The sequence below is a fragment of the Salarias fasciatus genome, chromosome 4, assembly GCF_902148845.1.
Source record: "Salarias fasciatus chromosome 4, fSalaFa1.1, whole genome shotgun sequence".
NCBI lineage: Eukaryota > Metazoa > Chordata > Actinopteri > Blenniiformes > Blenniidae > Salarias > Salarias fasciatus.
In genome coordinates, this window is record NC_043748.1 from 13,347,496 (window position 1) to 13,361,051 (window position 13,556).

The window sequence follows — 13,556 nt, forward strand, 5'->3', positions numbered from 1 at the left end:
GTACACATACACTGATATGGACAGATGAGCAAGTTGCACTGCTATTAAGGGTGAATCCCAAGTTCCAGGAGAATATGAGCCGGGAGCCATGACACTCTGGAGGTGAACGTTGTTATTATTGTCCATCTACTTGTGCATGTGCAGGAGAACTATTTACTACAGCCATGGTGCGCATGCACAGTAACAGTGTTTCAAAAAAGTAGTGTTTTTTTCTTTGGTTTACAGGGCCAGAGAGTCAGAGCATTTTCAAAAAGTTTCACCTTGGGAACTGTTTTCAAAAGGTTGCATTTTCAGTTGCTCCAACACTGTTGTGTAAACAGAACCGTAAAATGCAACCGAAGTTTTTCGTTTTCACTTAAAAACATTGTCGTGTAAATGTGGCCTATAACAGGAAAGCACAAGGTAGAAAAAAAATCAACCTGAGAATTACGAAGAATCATTGTGACTTTCGCACACCAATCGCAGTAATTGAGCATCAGGGCCTGCAGAACGTACCCAGAAGCAGATAATCAGCAGTTCTGAGAGCTGGACTGAGGACGTAGTGGCCACCGCTGTATTTTAACACAAACCTATCCACAAAGCTAATGCTGATCAAACGCATGACTTGAGGCAGAAGCAGGCTCAAGCTTCAGTACACAGAAAGGCACTCAGAGCGGAAACATATCAGACAAATGTGATCCATAAACTCAAGGTCAGAACAGACAAAGGTCAAAGCCAGATGCAGCACGAGGCAGATGTGGCTACAAGATGTCGAGAAGAAAAGTAAGGATGGTGCAAGGACTGACACGATTTAGCAGCAAGTGGGGACTAATGGCGGTAACATACTTTACAACAATACAGCTTGTTAGCTTTTGTATATTTCACTCATTGGTTAAAAAAAAAAAAAAAAATCTGTTCCAACAATTCAGAACAAAATCTTCAGTTGCTTGAATGAAAGGGAGCAGTTTGGCAAGAAGAACAGTTTTAGTTTCAGACCATGATTCACACTTCAGGAGAAACTTTCATGCAGAATATGGAAGAAAAAGTGGACATGTAGGTGGTGTACTCACTGTTCTAAATACCCTCCGGTACTTCTTTCTGACCGACGCAACACGAGAACAACACTCTGTCCAGGTGATTCATTGGAAACAAGCACTGAGCGCGCTCAAACCAGCGCTGTGTAAAAAAAAAAGACATGATTTCTTTCTCACAGCAGTGTCAGAGAACAAGTTTTCCCGGGGAATATAAACTTGATGTAGTACAAGAACACATGATGTAGAGAAGTGAACTGGCAGCGAGGCCGAGCAGACAATCTGTCATTTCTCTAGGACTGGTAAGAATGTGAGCATAAGTTCTTGTCAGGATGTTTTAGTACAGGACAAAATCAAGAGCAGAAATCTTGAGATGGGAAAGAGAAGTAAATATAGGTGCTTAAAATTTTCTGACCATTTAACAATCTCTGAGAACTCACAAATCACAAATGTCTCTTCTCACAGAGTCTCACAAAATCTAAAATGAGTGCATGCAAAAAATGACAACATAAACACCAACGTCAAGCAGAATTAATACCACATGCATGATCAGATATCTCAAAAACATCTCGACTCTCACGCCTTCGAGACTCCACTGTCAATGTGAACTCACTGAAGTCCCCAAATCCACAATCTTTACATCCCTGAAAGGCTCAGAGCAGACACATGTGCTTCACTTGTTTTCACAGCCGCAGACGGAACATAGAGGATGTAGCAAAACAGCCCAAAGTCAAAGCCCGGAGTGTTTTCATCATCAAGAGAAGGAGTTCACAACAACACCGAACTTTTTAACTCCCTCAGTCGCGGCTGGAGGGCACCTCGGAGCCGCTGCCATCTATCAAACAGCGCCGAGCCGTTTGTGGCAAAGCAATAATCACCTCTGCTTGGCAGTCGCCTCTTTCTCCATTCAGCCTTTCCCTTTCAATTATTTAATGTTATTTATGGAGCCACATTTTGTTTTCCGGAGTGAGGTCCACTCTGAAAAAACCTATAGTTTTAGAGATTCCTTGGCTTCTTTTATCACAAGTTTTTACATTGTGTCGAATTGGTGTGTTTTCTGCATTCTGTTTTTTTTTTTTTTTTTTTTTTGCAAACCTCATACAGGAAGGGAATGTCTGGATTTGGACGGCCCTTTGACATCTTTGAATCTATACAGACAACAAAAGTAATCATGCAAGTAAAGCTTGTGTTGGTGTATTTCTGAATGTTGGATTTATAGACGGTGGGGTGGAGCGATTTTGGACTCCAGTCTAAAATGAAAGCTCTGCGTGCAAAATATCATCCATAAAATTTTGGAGGACAGAAACGTTCCCAAAACACAAGGAGGTGGTGCACAGCGTTTTAATATTGGTTATTATTCTGTCTGTGCAGCTGTGGACACTGTTTGGGGAGACCTTTGTTTTTGGATTATCATCATCTGTTCAAAATTACTTTTTGTCCTGAACAACATCGCTGTTTGGATCCTCTTACCTGCAAAAATCACACCAAGTAACAAGATAACTATACATATGGCCGTCCTCAATGCGAGTAAAGTACAATGTAAAAGCATTTAAACAGCTATGAGAGTGTAAATAAAACACGGCAGAGTGCTGCAGCTCTTATCATCGCTCCAGTGTCTTTGTAAGGTGGCCTAATAGTTAAGTAATGCTATGCCTATAAATGGAGAGTATATCTGTGATGCTCTTTCCCAAAGATGAAGTAGGCAAAAGAGACCATCTGGTAGCCTGAGTCATATATGCCTTCTGCTCTGGGAACAAACACTCGGTTTACTTAAAAGAACAATGCACCCTCCCTGTCACACTGCCCTGCTGTAGCTGCCTCCATACAGTAAAACACCCAGAGGCATGGGCGCTCCAGCTAAATCAGCTCTGAGTGAGAACTGCATCAATAAACGGGAAAGAGATTCAGCACAGTGGAGGTTCGGATGTGTGATGCTGATGTTGGTGTGGAAGAACTCACGAGTAATGACCTGCTTCTTCTTATCTGGGATGGGTGAGTGGACAGTGCTGATCGCCGTTGTTCACAGACCACCTGAGTCCTCAGGAAATGCCTACACAGACGGAGCGAGGAAACACGGCGCCCCGGGGGGAAATCAATGCCCCTTCATGTGCTGTTACAGCATTGACTGAATCTGATGTTTCAAACCTCCAAAAAAAAAAAGTGTTTTCAAGGTTTAACAGAACTACCTTGCTTAACCATCACTGTGATGTGAATTAGTTTCACAAAAACAAAACAGAAGGGGTTGAGTGGGCGAGTTCTGGCTTCCACCAGGTCCCAGATTCTGCAGGCCGGCCCCATCTGAGCTGGCAATAACACATTCCTTGTCAATGTCTTTAATCTTAATGCATTTGGCAGAGGCCTTATGCTTTCTCACTGGTTCCAGGAGCGTGTGAGTCCTGGGCAGGATCTCCCACACACGCACCTGGACGCAGAATAGACAGCCATCGGCTTAACGGCACACACGAGGCAACTGACACAGCACTGCCTCCAGAGACCAGGGAGCCCGGGCTACAGAGCTATTTCTATTCATGCCCTATTTCATCCACCACCAGTCCTATTTTCACTGTATCTGAACTGTTATCAGCTGCAGCAAAAAGCTGAGCAGCAAGGAGCTCACATTTAATAAACAAGTGGAGATTTCTGCATGACAGAAATGCAACTTCACTTTTTATAGGCAGGCCTGTAATCATCAACCTTCACCTCACATCCAACAGGTAACATATAGCATCCATCTATAAAAATAAAATAAAGAAACACTATCTCCAGTATGTGCACACTTGAACTTTCAATCAGGTTCATTTGTTTGTACATCATAATATCCATGCATATTCTGTACTGCTCTATCTAACCCAGGATCGAAGCACACTGGAGGTGACCCGGGAGAAAACCTTCACATGCACAAAGGAAAAACATGCAAACCCTGCACAGAAAGGCAGGACTCAAACCAGGGAGATCTTGTCCTTCACTCGACTGCCATGTGGTCCATGCATTTTCATAGATATTTGACCTTTTTTAAATAGCTTCCGTGATTACAAACAATTAAGAAAAAGCATCAAATAAGAAATGAACAGCAAAACTTTTGTTGGTTTCTCTGAATTTTTTCTGTATTTTAGTGAAATCTGCAACGTAACGATGCTTCCATCCATCAGAAATTCAGCTGAACTGCTGCACTGATACAAAAACATGTTGTTCTCAATAAAAACATGGAAAAATACACAGAAGCAATCAGTTTTGAGCTATAATTCCAAAGATTTAGGGAAATGTGTTATAAATAGTTCATTTGTCCCAAATAGAGCAGACAGGCTGCTCTTCACATGAATCGTATTCTGGCTCCCTCTACTGGTCAGATGTAGGCATCACAGGCCAGGATGACCATCGACTGTCAAATGTGACTCAGCCAATGATGAACATTTAACATGTGATGTGGCTGTGATGATCACACTGAAAGCAGCAGGACTTACAATGCATGAGCATCTGGTACTAAATAAACAACATATTGTTCAAACCGTTGCTTTTGAAGGCTGGGAAATGAATGTTTTTTTTCTGCTGAATCACCACTTCTGCAGACAGCCACCTCAGTGCTGCACACCTGCAATCATTTAAGAAATAAAAGATTACTGCAATGTTTACTTCCTTCTCACTTCTCCAGAGATGTTTGAACCCGTAATTATAAGAGTGGGTCTCCCTTCTGAGATTGACTACTGAGGGTGGGAATGGTACTTTTGCATAGAGTGCATTTCAATGAAGCACAGCTTGTAACCTACCCATTTCTGAAATCACAAGTAGCTGTTTTTTAGCAAAAAAAAAAAAAATACAGTTTTATTCAGACATTTGCTTACAAAATTACTTACATTTGCGTTACTTTTTGTTCCTCTGAAAGATTTGATAAACACTCCAATGCTCAGAAAGAAAAATAGAACTCCTTTAAAAGTTTTTGAAAAGCATACCTCTATTTTCAGTACTTTGACTAAACATTTATTTAATTTTAATCTATAATTAAGTACAATGTGTACAGTTTGTGAAGTAATCTGTGCTACTGCTGCTAATCATGCAAAACATCCATTTATCTCTCTGCCATAAGCACTGTTGTGCAAGACACTTTCTTAGTTTTGTGGACTGTATTATTTTTACAGCTACTGCAGTTTAACAACTGAAAACAAAACAAACAAAATTCCCTCATAATGTGCAGCACACTCTTGAAATGACTTTGCAGAAAACCCATATAGTGTTGAGCCCCTGTTACTTTGTCTTTCACTGGGATTTCACACTTTTTCTTGTTTGACACTTTTGTAGACTAGCTCTCCTCATAAATATTTTTATAAGGGAGCATATTTTGATTTTTAAAAAAGTTAGGCCACTTGTGGATACTTGAAAATTACTCTGGTGCTTCATAATTTAAGCATATTCAAAGAATGCCTCCTTTTGCGGATAGAAAAAATTGAATTCAAGACCAAACTCATGTCTATGTAACTGTCAACAGTATCTCAAATGTTACTCAACATATTTTTTTTATTATTCCTAAATGAATATCGACTCCATAAACAATGCTACAAAAAGCTAACTTTCTCATTCTGCTGATATTTTTGGGGGTGGGGGCTTACAATAACTTTCAATTAAATAAAAAAAAATGCAACATTAAAGAAGGGTTTTTTTTGTTTGTTTTTTGGGTTTTTTTTTTACCTGCGGCTGAATTCTTGCTAGGAGGAGGAAAGGTGCAGCCATCCAGTGCTCAGTAACACCTTTTCTGCAAAGAAAACGATTTTTGCATTAATGAAGAGGAAAAGAGAAGATCCAGACAGCAACAGGAAACTCTTCGAGAGTCTTTCTTTCTTTCTTTCTTTCTTTCTTTCTTTCTTAGGGCAGTGGCTTATCAATGCTTCCTTGAAGGGGAAAGAAAACGCTTTTGCTCATGCTACAGCTAAGCTACCACGTGACACGTTGACGCCTCCGCCATATTGGCCCGGGCACCATGAGCCGTGGATGCAAACAGGAGGAAGTTTAGTCAAATTCCCTCAGATTGACGAGGGCAATAGGAAAAGCATATTGATTTATACCACCACCTCTCAGACACCAGGTAAGTCGCACTGATTGACAGGGAATTAAAGGAAATATAATAAGTAAAAACATTATTAAGATAAAGCCAAGGTGAATAAAATCCAAAAAGTTGAAAAGTTTAATGGAAAGCCAGATCAGATAACAGTATTTTTGAAGCCTGATTTAAAAGAAGTTAGTGTTTCAGAAAGTTTGTTCATTAGGTGAGGAGCAGAGGAACAAGAACCTGTTTCACCTTGTTTGTTCTGACGCTGGTATTCTGCAAGTAAGCCTGAATATTTAGGCCCTAGGTCAAAGCTTTATAGACAAGTAAAATTTGAAGTCACTTCAGTGTCACACAAACAGTGTAAGATGTAAGCTCAAATATAATGTGCTTCAACATCTTTGTCTTGGTTCAAGACTGGATGAGCTGCAGCCATCCATTTTTCACTGAGACCTGGCTGTAAACACAACGTGACAATAATACAGCTTGCAGAAAATAAATGCGTGAAGTTCATGCCATGAACAAGTTTCTTAGTATCTCGTTTGGTTAGTAGTCCTTTACTGAATTTCAGATCTGAGTCCAAAATTTATACTTGGATTTCATCCCTGATTTGATGTCCTGTGTGACAAGGAGTCGGGATTGCTGCTGACCTTTAAACTGCATTCTTTGGGGCCAAAAACAATTTCATCCATTTTTCTGGAAAATGTTCTCACACATCCACTCATTACTTTCATTTATGCACTCACAGGTATGGGACTGTGGTCATTAGCTGAGACTGGATATGAAGAGCTGTGTGCTATCTGCATGATTATAGTGGAAAATGTAAAGTTTCACAATCTGATGTCAGATGGAGCATGTAGATCTTAAATTAATGAGACCCAAGGATGGAGCCTTGAGGAACCCTACAAGTGATTTTGATACACTCAGATTCAAAGGTACCTATTGACATGGAATATTCCCAATTTTGCAAGTATGATTTGCACCGATTTAGTGCAGTGACACAAATTTCCAATCATTTTCCAAGTCTGCCAAGCAGATTGTTGTGGTCGACTGTGTCGAATGTAGATCCAGTAACACTAAAAATGAAGCTCTAAGTGTGTCATTAAGTATCAGTGCTGTGGTTTGACCTAAATCCAGACTGAAAATTTAGAAGTAATTTTTTTCTTCCACAAATAAAATGTTTAATCCAAATCGAAGGTTCTTTTTCACAGACCGGTGTGTTTGTTTGTTTACCTTACTAAGGTAGGTAAACCTTAAGGTAAGGTAAACAAACAAACACACTGGTCTGTGAAAAAGAACCTTCGATTTGGATTACACTTGGAAGACCATATGAACATTTTTGGAATAAAATGTTTAATCTTACGTTTTGCACAGTGGAAATATTTGTTTTTTCCATCAAGGAATAAAAAAGAAAGTGCTTTATTAATTATTAATTTAGCTTTCCTTTTGTTTCAGCTTCAAAATCTGAATCTCAATAAATTTATTAAGAAAACACAAACAAAGATCAGCTCTGATTTAATTACTGACCATCAGCTAGAAACATTATATGGTATCATGACCTTATTCCTGGAAAATAATGTGTAGCATTTCTTTCAAATATATAAACCTCAAATACTCCTGTTGATCATCTTATTTGTACTGAAAATCCACCAAGTGATACAGCCAATTCAATATGACACCTTAGTGTTCTGTCCTGGTCCTTTATACAGCATGTTCATCAGTTCACGCCACTTTATCCAGCTCATAGTACAGTTTAGGATTTTTTTTTAAGTTTAGATTACCTTCAAGTGCATGTTTTTGGACCAAAGGTTGGGACATTCTTGCTATATCTTGCACTCTGAAGACCTTTCCCAATGTTTATTCTGAAGGAATAAAATAATAATAATAATAATTGGTCCCTATATACACTCGCTCTCAGGAATTCCTTGCAGATGGCTGATTGCTGTCCTAGAAGAAAGACAAGAATTAGTCCCTTTGTTTTATCAGTGCGTAGCTTCCACTGAATTGTGATCCAACACCAGCGCATAAAATGAATGACCGTACTTGTCCCAGCACCCATCACTGCCTAGTTGGTGACGTTATTTATTGAAGCCTGTCATGAAAGTAATCAGATACTTTTGCAAACCGTCTCAATAGCCAAAAGATCCTCTGTGTCTCTTTGTGTTTTGCATAATATGTCATGAATCCTTTGCCTCTTGATAGTCCAACAAAAGTGAAGCTCACGGCGGAGCGGCCGTTACGCAGAGCCGCCAGCACAAAGGTCTTTACTGGGGTCATGCTCAGCGCGGCAGACCACCCAGCCGTGAGGGTGGAGACACATTCATGACCCTGCACCCCGAGCTTTTGCTGCGATGACAAATGAGGAAATAAAACAGTCATAATTCTTTTTTCTGGACGTACATGACCTGTGGCACCTTCAGTCAAAGAGCCTCCAGTTGCACCCTGCTGCTGACCTCCGGGGTGGCATCTCTGCAGCCTGAGTTATGGCAGACTTGAAAGGGCTCAACGCTGCAATTCAGAAAACGCCTTTCGTCCTCACACGATGAGCAGGCAGCATGACTGAATGACAGTCTTTCTTCTTGCACATCACATCAAAAGTAGACACTCCTCTGCCATGGACCTGTCTCAGTTCAGTCCTGCAGAGGGCAGTGTTTAGCAGGGTATTACCAAAATGGAAACCTGTGGAGATGTGTGATTATTTTTATGTGATAGGCTTTGGCACATCTCCTTAATTATGAAAAACTTCATGTAAATGGTTGTAATATGTGTTGATTTTCAGAATCAAATCAACATTGTGGTTTTCTCTAATTTGCATAATTGACCATTAAGACCACTGAATCAATTAATCATGAATGTTTTACAGAACAAATTAATGTTCAGTTTTTCCTGATTTATAATAAAGCCTATCTACAAAGACAAAATAACTTTACTCCTCACAAACTCACCTTCTCCCATGCCTTCCCTCCCTCTTCATGAGATTTAAAAGACAGTGTGTGGTCTGTGATACAATTATTCATGCTCGAGTAATCTAAGATTTCCCCTTTGTGCCGCTGTTGCTTGAATCCAGTTAGAGAAAATGGCAGATACACTTCATATTATTTTAGAAACTGTTTTTTTCAGTCCCATTGTTAAACTTTCCTCCCTTCTTCTTTCTGCAGGTCTGCTGATCTGTGGTGGCCTGCCATCGCGTCCGTGTGGCCGTGGCCTTTAGAAGTGTCTGATGGGCTTAGCTGCTGTTAGCACAGGGCTAATTGGATAAGCTGCTTATCTCCTCTGCTGGATCCAAGATGGAGGTAAAATCTTTGCTAAATCGAGATCAAACAACTATCATAGATAGTTATTATTATTTGTAATGAGTTTTTGTTTCAGTGCTGCTTTTCTTTAAGAGTTATTAAATAATCAAACAAGAAAGTCATAGTTTTATATGATTTCAGGTTTAATTGCTTTCAGATTGGTGTACCTACCCGGATTAAGGTATTTGACGATGTTGTGGGAGGACATAAAGCAGACGCGTTGAAAAGGCAGGTATGCGCTTGGACCGCCTCTGTTTACAAAGAAATTCACATGATTTAGTAGCAGCGCACGGCCGTGTTTCTGCAAAAACCGCAGAATGAGCTCTTCCTGAACGCGTCTGATTGGCTCGGGCCCGCTCGGAGCTGCACGTGGTTTGACTCTCGCTGACAAAACGCAGAGATGTTTATGCAGGAAAGTCCACACATGTAAAGGGCTGCGATCCATAACTGTGATTTGGTCTGCGCTGCCTTCTCAGAGGTGGTTTTGTTATTACAACATGCTGATACTCCTGCATGAAATATTCTATCAATCAAACCCACTGATGTGTTTTTCTGTTACGGACAGTGTGGTGTGTAAGTTATCGCTCCGCGGTGTAATATTTAAGATATATATTTCAAAAATGTATACAAATAAGATAAGATGGATGAGATATTGGCCAAGAATGCCACAATAACAGCTTGCACCAGGATGTCTTTGTGAAGGATTTCCTGCATGGAAGGCTGATGGTTTCTGTCCTCTGTCAACTGTAGGAAAAAAAAGAAAAAAGAATGACTGCAAAAAAATGATTTGATTGTACCTTCCTCAGCAGGATGATGGTGTATTTAATTCAGTTTTCATTTATATGGAATCACTTGCAGAGTTTTTTTTACATCCAAATTAAATACAGAACACACATTTGAACGCACATCTCCATTTTCTACGCTTTTTATTCTTCTCAGGTAAAGAAAGAGATTTTTTTTTGTCAACTCTGAGTGAAACCTAAAGTGTTTTTGACTGTAGAAAGGAAAGAAAAAATCACTGGAAAGGATTATTGAGCAAATCCTGACTTAGGGGTGGCAGCTTTTTGCCCTCAGTAGTGTACGGTGGAGCAGAGGTGTCAAACATGTGGCTTGCAGGCTCAAATCTGCCCGGCAGAGAGTCCAATCCAGCTCACAAGAGGGCCTGCTCTCCAAAATGTAAAAAAATGACAAAGAAATTTTTTTCTTTCCAAGAAATTTCCATAAAAATAGCTGCTTTTTCCAATCAGTAAGATAAAATCAAACACACGAAATAGAAGCTTGATGTTGAAATTGTGCTTTTTTTCCTGTGAGAAGCTTATTTAACCAGTTTTGACTTTTGTAGAATATACCTATTTTCTGGAAAACAAAAGGAATATCGACAGTTCTTGCTTTTGTCCAGGATACATTATGCTTTATGTGGTTGTCAAACTAAAATGAGTTTGAGACAAAGAAGAAAAAAACAGTAAACAGCCGGTCTGCTCACTGCAGGCTTGAATGTTTGAGAGTGAGAAAAGGAGAGAAGCTCAGAGCAGTGAAGAAAAGTTCCCTGCATTAAAAAAAAAACCTATAGCAGCTCCACTAGACAGTGGTCCAGGGTAAGTTTTATCAAAAAGGAAAGTTGAGCTAATTTTGCAACAGAAGCAGAGAAGCAGACCAGTGCAGCACTTTACCAGCTTTTCCCTCGGCCCTCTGTGGTCTGGATTCCCGATGACCAGGTTAGCACAGGGACCATTAACTATTCCTGCAACCGGTTCTCCAGCTGCAGCAACTGTGCCCCTGCTGGTGCCACAAAACCTCAGGGTCTTTGCTTCTTTTTTTTTGGGATCCAGTGAGCTGGAAATCACATCACCATGTGGAAGAAGAGCTGTCAATCACAGATCAAACAGTTTCCCTTCCCACCCGACAGAGCTCCTCCGGGATTAACCCAGACTCCTACCATCTGCACCAATGAGCCAAGTCCCCAAGGTATTCAATAGAGAGGTAACGGGAAGTACTTCCTCTGTCAACTAAACACATTTTTAACTTGGACTATTCGATTAGTTGGATGAAAGATGATCAAGCACAATCTGAAGATAGTAGAGTATTCTAAACATTGTCCCTCCAGTATATTGAGCCAATTGAAGCTTATATTCTTCAACAACTACGCTATATTCTGAATTCTACTAAAGTACGAGACACTTTGTACCTCTGAAGGTTGTCGTTGTACATCCTCCCTGTGCTCCGTTAACATCCTGAACCCTTTAAACCTTCAACAAAGTTAAGTGGAAGCAGGTCTTATGAGGCCTTTTTCCTTATAAACTATGTTATAGTTTCAAACTGGGCAAGATAAGAGCTTTAACGGTGTCAAATGTGCGCGTCTGTTTGATGCATGTTAAAGCGATACTTCAACATTTTGGCAAATTGGCCCATCTAGGGCAATTCGGTAGTCATTTAGAACAGCATACTTACTTTTTTTGTGAGGGCGAGCTGTTGTTTATTCAGCGGTGCGTCTGATGAGAGCTTCACGGCGGACATAATGGAAGTGGATGGTACAGCTGCTTCCCTCGTCAAACTCATCAATCCAACACAATCCAACAACCCCAAAACACACTTTGGTGGACACGTTATAATCCCCACATTCACTACGCTGTGAAACACCAACAAATAATATTGTAGCATTACGACATTGAAGCAAATATTGGGAACTACTTTTTCTTTTGAGATCACTACGCCCAGACGCCATGTTTAGTAAGTAGTTCCGTCTTAGCAATCTTCGCAAAAAAACGCTCAATCTCGTAATTTTGCATTAATATTTCACAGCGTAGTGAATGTGGGGATTATAACGTGTCCACCAAAGTGTGTTTTGGGGTTGTTGGATTGTGTTGGATTGATGAGTTTGACGAGGGAAGCAGCTGTACCATCCACTTCCATTATGTCCGCCGTGAAGCTCTCATCAGACGCACCGCTGAATAAACAACAGCTCGCCCTCACAAAAAAAGTAAGTATGCTGTTCTAAATGACTACCGAATTGCCCTAGATGGGCCAATTTGCCAAAATGTTGAAGTATCGCTTTAAGGCTGGGTTGATGTGAGCCTCACTGCGGCGGAGAGACGCGCTACGTCAGGTTTTACCGGCTGCTGAGACTGCTGTTGATTAATATTGAGGGGATGGACCTTTATCTGTTTAGCCGACTAGTCACGCACGTCCCTACAATTCAGATCCATGTTTTGGATAATTACTACAGGGCCTGCAGCTCCAAATAGGAGAATTTTCATTCCACTTCCCGAATATCATGAATGCCACCAAGTTTTAAGTGAATCCATCAATCCGTGGGCCGGTTCAACAACCGCCTTCAGCTCTGCGCCCGAGGGAGCTGTGAACTCCGCTGCCAAGACGACTGAAACCAAACCAGGTAGTAAATAAAAGCGCACATCACTCCAGAAACAACAAGACCTGGTGGCCCCAGTGATTTCTGGGTAATTTCCTGGTATGTGCACAAGCAAATATTAAGACATCGCCGTCGCTTTCACGGCGAAGCCTGAAAGCGGAGATGCAAATCTGTTGTCACATGCACTCCGCTGCAACTCTGAACCAACGTTATGCAATATGGAAGGAATAACTTGCTATTTCATGTCAATATAATGCTGTTTTCACCCGTCAACTGGTTATTGCCCGCGTGTTTGCACAAGTATGTGCACCAGCTGGCTGACAGGCCTGCATTGTTTCCTTTAGTTTACTCTTCCACAGGTAAACAAATAAATCACCTCAGTATTTTTTTTTTTCTTCATAAACCTTAAAAAGGCTGAACAGCTGTGCAACACTGTTTGAGGGAGATTTAGCTGGCTTCGCATGAATTACGGCTCGGCTTTGCAGAATCTAAATGGACAAACAAGTTGGAATAATCTGCATCACGTAACCAACCTCCGCTTCTTCTCAGCCACACACACATGGTTTGAATTGTGCCTTCGGAGTTAATTATTTACCAAGTCGGAATCTTGAGGACTCAGAATACTGAGTTATGAAGAATAAAAAGACAAAAATTCACAAAATAAACCCCCCAAAAAGCAGCTTGGCAAGTCACAAATACTAGATTTGTTGATCTAAATCCAGAAACAAAAGTTAAACAAATCAGAAGTCTGGTTCTTTTTACTGAAATATCCTTTTTTTTTTTTTTTTTGGTAATGACAATCTACTAAATGGAATAAATTAAGCTGGAAAATGCAGAGGAATGTAGATTTC